The sequence below is a fragment of the Takifugu rubripes genome, unplaced genomic scaffold (assembly GCF_901000725.2).
Source record: "Takifugu rubripes unplaced genomic scaffold, fTakRub1.2, whole genome shotgun sequence".
NCBI classification, from domain to species: Eukaryota; Metazoa; Chordata; class Actinopteri; order Tetraodontiformes; family Tetraodontidae; genus Takifugu; species Takifugu rubripes.
Genome location: NW_021821634.1, coordinates 45,944 through 55,000, shown reverse-complemented (window position 1 = coordinate 55,000; position 9,057 = coordinate 45,944). Strand labels below are relative to the sequence as shown.

Below are 9,057 nucleotides of genomic sequence, written 5' to 3'. Positions count from 1 at the left end.
GTTAGCATTAGGGTTAGTATTAGGGTTAGGGTTAGGGTTGGAGTTAGGGTTAGGGTTAGCATCAAGGTTAGCATTAGCATTAGGGGTAGCATTAGCATTAGGGTTGGGATTCAAGTTGGAGTTAGGGTTAGGGTTGGAGTTAGGGTTAGGGTTAAGGTTAGCATTAAGTTTAGGGTTAGGGTTATCATTAGGGTTAGCATTAGCATTAGGGTTAGTATTAGCATTAGGATTAGCATTAGGGTTAGGGTTAGGGTTGGAGTTAGGGTTAGCATTAGCATTAGGGTTAAGGTTAGCATTAGGGTTATGGCTAGCATTATGATTAGGGTTAGGGTTAGTATTAGGGTTAGGGTTAGGGTTGGAGTTAGGGTTAAGGTTTGGGTTACGGTAAATAAATGGACAGTGTGGAGGGACTCGCCTCCTGAAGGACTCAGTAAAGGCCACCTCAGGAGCCTTTTCTGGGCCCCCCAGTCAGGCTGGAGAACCTTCAAACAGCCCAAAATGAGCTGGATCTTTGCTGCCATCTCACCCTGCTGCACCTCAGTGCTCCACCTGAGCTGAGGGGCAGCTGGGAGAAGGTTCCCTGAGCCTCCCTGCTGAAGTAACCAGGAGGGTTAGGGTTAGGGTTAGGGTTGGAGTTAGGGTTAGGGTTAGGGTTAGAGTTAGAGTTAGGGTTAGGGTTAGGGTTAGGGTTAGAGTTAGGGTTAGGGTTAGGGTTAGAGTTAGGGTTAGGGTTAGGGTTGGAGTTAGGGTTAGGGTTAGGGTTAGCATTAGGGTTAGGGTTAGGGTTGGAGTTAGGGTTAGGGTTAGCATTAGGGTTAGGGTTAGGGTTGGAGTTAAGGTTAGAGTTAGGGTTAGGGTTAGGGTTGGAGTTAGGGTTAGGGTTAGGGTTGGAGTTAGGGTTAGCATTAGGGTTAGGGTTAGCATTAGGGTTAGGGTTAGGGTTGGAGTTAAGGTTAGAGTTAGGGTTAGAGTTTGAGTTAGGGTTGGAGTTAGGGTTAGCATTAGGGTTAGGGTTAGTATTAGGGTTAGGGTTAGCATTAGGGTTAGGGTTAGGGTTGGAGTTAAGGTTAGGGTTGGAGTTAGGGTTAGGGTTAGCATTAGGGTTAGGGTTGGTGTTAGGGTTAGCATTAGCATTATGGTTAGGGTTAGCATTAGCATTAGGGTTAGGGTTAAGGTTAGCATTAGGGTTAGCATTAGCATTAGGGTTAGCATTAGGGTTGGAGTTATTATCAGGGTTAGCATTAGGGTTGGGGTTCGGGTTGGAGTTGGGTTAGGGTTGGGGTTCAGGGTTTGGGTTACAACTTTCTGTGCACTGGCCTACTGATCGGACTGATGGCAAGGTGTGCAGGTCAGAGTTGTCTCTCAATAGGAGTCAGGGTTCGAGGCCGGGTGTGGGTGGGGAGGGGGAGAGGGGGAGGAGGAGAGCAGGTTAATCCAGTCAGATTATAAATAAAATTAAAATTAATATAAATAAAAATAAATTAGAAATAAAATAGAGAAAACGAAGTTGTGTAATAAAAGCAGGGTAGAAGATAAATAAGTCGATCAATAGGTAGATAAGAGACTGGTTCGGCTTGTAAGAATATTAAGTTGTTTAAATTGGCTGACTGGGAAAGATGAGTTCTATGGGTGTTCATTGAGGCCATGTGGTGTCTTTGTGCCTAATTTGTTGATCCATATGCGTTCCGCTCTCCTCCTCTGTCCCACTGTCCAGCAGTTATTGGTTTCCAGCGCCGAGATAATAAGGTGGCTGACTGGATGTTCTTGGAAGTGCCGGACAAGGGTGGTGCCAAGTCGACTTCCTGCTATATTGTACAGGTGCTGTGTTAAACGGGTATGTATGGAATTTTGTGTTTCACCTATATAATGTTTGTTGCAGAGGGTGCATGTGATGATGTAGACTACGTTGGTGGAATGGATGGAAGTGAGGCCTAGCGTGGGGAACCCTGTACCAGTGTATGTGTTTTGAATGAATTTTCTGTTTCGGTAGTGTTGGCTATGTCTGGGTCGGGGTGTGATGAATTGGTCCGGGAATTTGGATGTGGTGAGTATGGAATGGAGGTTTCTGTTTTTTCTGTGTGCTAGGATGATCTTGTGGTTATGGAAGGCCGGATGTTGGTGTAGTATGGTTGAAAAGTTTTGTTTAATGGTGTACTGTAGGGTTGTGGTTCTATGTGAAAAAGTAGAAATGAATGGTATGATTTGTGATTTCTGTGGGAAGGCTGAGGTCTGTGGGTCCGGGACTCCCCCTGAATTGTCCTCTATGTTTGTGGGTGTGTTAGGGTTAGGGTTAGGGGTAGGAGGGGGGTTGGGGTGAGGGTTGGGGTTAGGGTTAGGGGGGTTGGGGTTAGGGTTAGGGCTGGGGGGTAGGGTTAGGGTTGGGGTTAGGGTTGGGAAGAAGGTGGGGGTTGGGGTTAGGGTTAGGGTTGGGGGTAGGGTTAGGGAGAAGGTTAGGTTTAGGGTTCAGGTTAGGGTTAGGGTTAGGGAGAAGGTTGGGGTTAGGGTAAGGAGGGGTGTTGGGGGTTAGGGTTAGGGAGAAGGTTGGGGTTAGGGTAAGAAGGGGTGTTGGGTTAGGGTTAGGGAGAAGGTTGGGGTTAGGGTAAGGAGGGGTGTTGGGGTTAGGGGTTAGGGAGAAGGTTGGGGTTAGGGTAAAGAGGGGTATTGGGGTAGGGGTTTGGGTTGGGGTTTGGAGGAAGGTGAAGGTTGGGGTTAGGAGTGGTTTTGGGGTTGGGCTTGGGGGTAGGGTTAGGGTTAGGGAGAGAGTTGGGGTTAGGGTTAGGAGGGGGGTTGGGGTTAGGGTTAGGGTTGTGAAGAGGGTGGGGGTTAGGGTTAGGATTGGGATTGGGGTTGGGGTCAGGAGGAGAGGTGAGGTTAGGTTTATGGGAAGTGATTGTGATGAGGTCAGTGACTGAGTGTAGTGGTAGGGAGATAGGTGTTGTAGTGAGGTGTCCAGAATGAGTGGGAGCGAGAGAGGCCAGTGTGTCGTACTTAGGGTTAGGGTTAGGGTTAGGGTTGGAGTTAGGGTTAGGGTTGGAGTTAGGGTTAGGGTTAGCATTAGGGTTAGGGTTAGTATTAGGGTTAGGGTTGGAGTTAGGGTTAAGGTTTGGGTTAGGGTTAGGGTTGGAGTTAGGGTTAAGGTTTGGGTTAGGGTAAATCACTGGACAGTGTGGAGGGACTCGCCTCCTGAAGGACTCAGTAAAGGCCACCTCAGGAGCCTTTTCTGGGCCCCCCAGTCAGGCTGGAGAACCTTCAAACAGCCCAAAATGAGCTGGATCTTTGCTGCCATCTCACCCTGCTGCACCTCAGTGCTCCACCTGAGCTGAGCGCCAGCTGGGAGAAGGTTCCCTGAGCCTCCCTGCTGAAGTAACCAGGAGGGTTAGGGTTAGGGTTAGGGTTAGGGTTAGAGTTGGAGTTGGAGTTGGAGTTGGAGTTGGAGTTGGAGTTGGAGTTGGAGTTGGAGTTAGGGTTAGGGTTAGGGTTGGAGTTAAGGTTAGGGTTAGGCTTGGAGTTAGGGTTAGGGTTAGGGTTGGAGTTATGGTTAGGGTTAGGGATGGAGTTAAGGTTAGGGTTAGGCTTGGAGTTAGGATTAGGGTTGGAGTTATGGTTAGGGTTAAGGTTAGCATTAAGTTTAGGGTTAGGGTTAGTATTAGGGTTAGGGTTTGGGTTAGGGTTGGGGTTAGGGTTGGGGTTGGAGTTAGGGTTAGGGTTTGGGTTTGGGTTGGGGTTGGGGTTAGGGTTGGAGTTAGGGTTAGCATTAGGGTTAGGGTTGGAGTTAGGGTTAGGGTTAGAGTTAGGGTTAGGGTTAGGGATGGAGTTACGGTTATGGTTAAGGTTAGCATTAAGTTCAGCATTAGGTTTAGCATTAGGGTTAGGGTTAGCATTAGGGTTAGGGTTAGGGTTGGAGTTGGGTTAGCATTAGGGTTAGGGTTAGGGTTGGAGTTGGGTTAGGGTTGGGGTTCAGGGTTTGGGTTACAACTTTCTGTGCACTGGCCTACTGATCGGACTGATGGCAAGGTGTGCAGGTCAGAGTTGTCTCTCAATAGGAGTCAGGGTTCGAGGCCGGGTGTGGGGGGGGGGGGGGGAAGAGGGGGAGGAGGAGAGCAGGTTAATCCAGTCAGATTAAAAATAAAATTAAAAATAAATTAGAATTAAAGTAGAGAAAACGAAGTTGTGTAATAAAAGCAGGGTAGAAGATAAATAAGTCGATCAATAGGTAGATAAGAGACTGGTTCGGCTTGTAAGAATATTAAGTTGTTTAAATTGGCTGACTGGGAAAGATAAGTTCTAGGGATGTTTTCATCGAGGCCATGTGGTGTCTTTGTGCCTAATTTGTTGATCCATATGCGTTCCGCTCTCCTCCTCTGTCCCACTGTCCAGCAGTTATTGGTTTCCAGCGCCGAGATGATAAGGTGGCTGACTGGATGTTCTTGGAAGTGCCGGACAAGGGTGGTGCCAAGTCGACTTCCTGCTATATTGTACAGGTGCTGTGTTAGACGGGTATGTATGGAATTTTGTGTTTCACCTATATAATGTTTATTGCAGAGGGTGCATGTGATGATGTAGACTACGTTGGTGGAATGGATGGAAGTGAGGCCTAGCGTGGGGAACCCTGTACCAGTGTATGTGTTTTGAATGAATTTTCTGTTTCGGTAGTGTTGGCTATGTCTGGGTCGGGGTGTGATGAATTGGTCCGGGAATTTGGATGTGGTGAGTATGGAATGGAGGTTTCTGTTTTTTCTGTGTGCTAGGATGATCTTGTGGTTATAGAAGGCCGGATGTTGGTGTAGTATGGTTGAAAAGTTTTGTTTATTGGTGTACTGTAGGGTTGTGGTTCTATGTGAAAAAGTAGAAATGAATGGTATGATTTGTGATTTCTGTGGGAAGGCTGAGGTCTGTGGGTCCGGGACTCTCCCTGAATTGCCCTCTATGTTTGTGGGTGTGTTAGGGTTAGGGGTAGGAGGGGGGTTGGGGTGAGGGTTGGGGTTAGGAAGGAGGTTGGGGGTGGGGTTAGGGAGGAGGTGGGGGTTAGGTTTAGGGGGGTTGGGGTTAGGGTTAGGGCTGGGGGTAGGGTTAGGGTTAGGGTTAGGGTTAGGGTTAGGGTTAGGGTTTGGAAAAGTGCTGGGTTTGGGGTTAGGGTTGGGCTTGGGGGTAGGGTTAGGGAAAAGGTTGGGGTTAGGGTTAGGAGGGGTATTGGGGTTAGGGTTGGGCTTGGGGGTAGGGTTAGGGAAAAGGTTGGGGTTAGGGTTAGGAGGGGTATTGGGGTTAGTGTTGGGAAGAAGGTGGGGGTTGGGGTTAGGGTTGGGGTTAGGGTTAGGGTTGGGGGTAGGGTTAGGGAGAAGGTTAGGTTTAGGGTTCAGGTTAGGGTTAGGGAGAAGGTTGGGGTTAGGGTAAAGATGGGTGTTGGGGTTGGGGTTAGGGTTAGGGAGAAGGTTGGGGTTAGGGTAAAGAGGGGTATTGGGGTAGGGGTTTGGGTTGGGGTTTGGAGGAAGGTGAAGGTTGGGGTTAGGAGTGGTGTTGGGGTTGGGCTTGGGGGTAGGGTTAGGGAGAGGGTTGGGGTTAGGGTTAGGAGGGGGGTTGGGGTTAGGGTTAGGGTTGTGAAGAGGGTGGGGGTTAGGGTTAGGATTGGGATTGGGGTTGGGGTCAGGAAGAGAGGTGAGGTTAGGTTTATGGGAAGGGATTGTGCTGAGGTCAGTGACTGAGTGTAGTGGTAGGGAAATAGGTGTTGTAGTAAGGTGTCCAGAATGAGTGGGAGCGAGAGAGGCCAGTGTGTCGTACTTGATGCTACGAAGGAGGCGTTTTGAGTACCCTCTTGTGCGAAGGCTTTGAAAGAGTGTGCTGGTGGCATTATGGAAATCAGTTATGTTTGAGCAGATGCGATGAAATCGGATTATCTGAGATTTAACTATAGCTTTAAAAGTGTTTTGGGTGATAGCTAGATTTATGGAGAAGGGCGTGAGTGTCTGTTGGTTTGAAATAAACTTTTGTCTGTAATGTTTTGTGTGTTGCCTGGGTGATGTTGAAGAAAACAGTGGTGTCCAAAAAGTTAATTTCTTGCGTGTCTATTGTGTGTTTGAGTTTGATGGATGGATGATGGTTTTTGAGGGTGTTAATGAATTCCATGAATTGTGGGATGGTATATGTCCAGATGCCGAAAACATCGTCCAGGTATCGGAGGTAAAGAATTGGTCGGAGGGGGCATTTGCTGAGGGCTTCTCGCTCCCACTCACTCATGTAGAGGTTCGCGTATGAAGGGGCAAATCTTTGGCCCATGGCTGTTCCATGTGTTTGTAAATAGTATTGTTGGTTGAATAGGAAGTCATTGTTCTTGAGGCAGAGTTCTATTAACTGTAATAATTCTTTGTCCGGTCTAGTGGGGTCTGGATGTTGGTTGAATATTCTATGTAGTGCCTGTAAGCCAAGTGTAGTGTCTATGTTAGTGTATAAACTGTCTATGTCTAATGTAAAAAGGATGGAATGTGTCGGAACAGCCATGGGTTGAATGGTGCTGATGAAATGGTAGGTGTCTTTGATGTAACTGGGGTGAAGGGTGGAGAGGGGGCCTAGAAAATGATCGATGTGTTGGGAGAGATGATATGTGGCGCTATTGCAGTCTGAGACGATTGGTCGGCCGGGAGGAACCTCAAAGGGGATGGTCCAGGTATCCGGTGGCTTGTGAATTTTCGGGAGCAGGTAGAAATATCGTGGACGTGGATTGTCTGGTCCAAAGAGGTATTGTTTCTGTTTGGCAGTGATGTATCTTTTATTGTAGAGTGTCTGAATTATAGTTCTGAGTTTATGCTGTATTTGGGGTTGGATTGTATCTGGCAGAGGTGTATAATGGTTTCTATTGGCTAGTTGTCGGTTCGCTTCCGTGAGGTATTGTTGTCGGTCCATGATGACCACCTTGCTTCCTTTATCGGCTGGTTTTATGATGATGTTGGGGTTGTGAGAAAGTTGTGTCAGGGCTGTGCGTTCTAAGTTTGATATGTTATCCTTAATGTCTGTAACTAGTGTAGTGTGTTTGAGGGCTTGTGTGTTTGTATGGATGAGTTTCTTGGTGAGGTGGTGTATTGTATTTGATTCCGGCCCCCAGTGTGACGGGTAAGTGAATTTAATGGGGTTGTTTTTGGGGTGGAGGTGGAAGTAGTCAATTAATTTGATTTTTCTGTGAAAGTTGTATAGGTCCCTTTGAAGCTCCTCCCGGTCGAACTTGGTGGGGTGGGGAATGAAAGAGAGGCCTCGTTCTAAAAGTTTTCGTTGGTGGATGGATGGGGTGAAGAGGGTGGATAAGTTTAAGATGTTGGAGGAGGAGTCCCAGCCCAGGCCTATTCTGTTCACTGGTTTTGTTTTGTTTTGAGGGTTGGGATTAGGGTTGGAGTTAGGGTTAGGTTTAGCATTAGCATCAAGGTTAGCATTAGCATTAGGGTTAGCATTAGCATTAGGGTTGGGGTTAGGGTTAGGGTTGGAGTTAGGGTTAGGGTTGGAGTTAGGGTTAGGGTTAGGGTTGGAGTTAGGGTTGGAGTTAGGGTTGGAGTTAGGGTTGGGGTTAGGGTTAGGGTTGGAGTTAGGGTTAGGGTTAGGGTTAGGGTTAGGGTTAGTAATATTAAGAAAGGTCTAATGTGCATGTGTGTGTGTCTGTGTGTGAGAGAGTGTGAGATTGGGTTAGGGTGCACTTACGCACATACACGCGCACTTACGCGCATACACGCGCACATAAGCGCACATTCGCGCACACTCGAACGTAATGTTTTTTAACATAATATTTAGAAAGGTCTAATGTGCATGTGTGTGTGTGTGTCTGTGTGTGAGTGAGTGTGAGAATGAGTGAGAGAGTGTGAGATTGAGTGAGTGTGTAAGTGAATGAGTTCCTAAAGCACACACGCGCGTCACTGACTCCCCCACTCGGTTGATAAATGTTAATGGGGCTGTTCTTGCTGCAGTTTGCTGCCGCCTGGCGTCAGTGGGTCGCGTTGCCCCAGCGGGAACCCTTCACGGAGTGGTGGCGCCACCAAACACAGTCGGCACGGACTATCTCGCTTACTGGACCCACGGCTGCTTTGGCTCCGCCCTTTAGTTCGGGACTCTCTCCTGTTCGCTCTCGCTCTCTCTCTCTCTCTCTCGCTTTCTCCCCTCGCTCGGAGAAACGGCGCTGACACGTCGTGGTGCCGCCGAAGCGACCACGGAGTTATTGCCTTCATTTTAGACTCTTAACAGCGTGTAAATTGTATCATCAACCTATATTTACTCTTTTTAGGTTTTGTTTCTTTTCGTTTCTTAGTTGACGTTGTGTTGTTTTAGACGATCTGGTCTGGACGATAAAGTCTCTTTACTCTGCATTCGCTGCTACTATAATTCAATTTCCCCACGGGGATGAATAAAGTCCATCTTAATCTTAATCTTAATCTTAATCTTTTTCTTTGTGGACAGGTGCTGTGGGCCACGGCGGGGACCCAACCCCTGGTGGAGGGCGTTTTCATCACACCCCCCGTTTGTGGTTTTGTTTGCAGTAGCACGGGTGTTTTTAGTTTGTTTATCTCCCCTAATTGAGTTTTACCTGCTGGTGGGGCCCCAGCCCTGTCCACCCCTTTTGTTAATTTAACTTTTATACAGCCGAGTTATATTTTGTTGAGTATTGGATGAAATAAAATTGTAGTGCATAACCCTCGATCCCGTCTCTGCCTCTGGAATAGAACTTATCTGCGCGTGCCTGTTCTCCGGTTAATTCCTGGGGTGAAATTCCCCAGGTGGCGTTGTCGTCACCCGTTCCACCTCTCCCCACCCCGCCACACATGGTTGCACGTAATGATTTTTAACGTAATATTTGGAAAGGTCTAATGTGCATGTGTGTGTGTCTGTGTGTGAGTGAGTGTGAGATTGAGTGAGTGTGTAAGTGATTAAGTTCCGCAAGCGCACACATGCGCACTTACGCGCACATAAGCGCACATGCTCGCACACTCGAACATAATGTTTTTTTTAACGTAATATTTGGAAAGGTATATTGTGCATGTGTGTGTTTCTGCGTGTGAGTGAGTGTGAGAATGAGTGAGAGAGTGTGAG

The 9,057-nt window shown here is 47.7% G+C and overlaps 1 long non-coding RNA gene across 3 annotated transcripts; it reads left to right on the top strand.

Moving 5' to 3' along the window:
- The first annotated feature begins 1,270 nt into the window (after positions 1 to 1,270).
- Positions 1,271 to 8,489, top strand: LOC115248383 (uncharacterized). 3 transcript variants are annotated; one of them, XR_003887286.1, is made up of 4 exons: positions 1,271 to 1,834; positions 1,991 to 2,044; positions 4,378 to 4,497; positions 8,428 to 8,489. It is a non-coding gene; the product is annotated as an uncharacterized lncRNA (long non-coding RNA). The 3 variants fall into 3 exon arrangements; XR_003887288.1 differs by lacking the exon at positions 1,991 to 2,044 and having other exon boundaries at positions 4,381 to 4,497; XR_003887287.1 differs by lacking the exon at positions 1,991 to 2,044.
- The last annotated feature ends 568 nt before the right edge of the window (positions 8,490 to 9,057 follow it).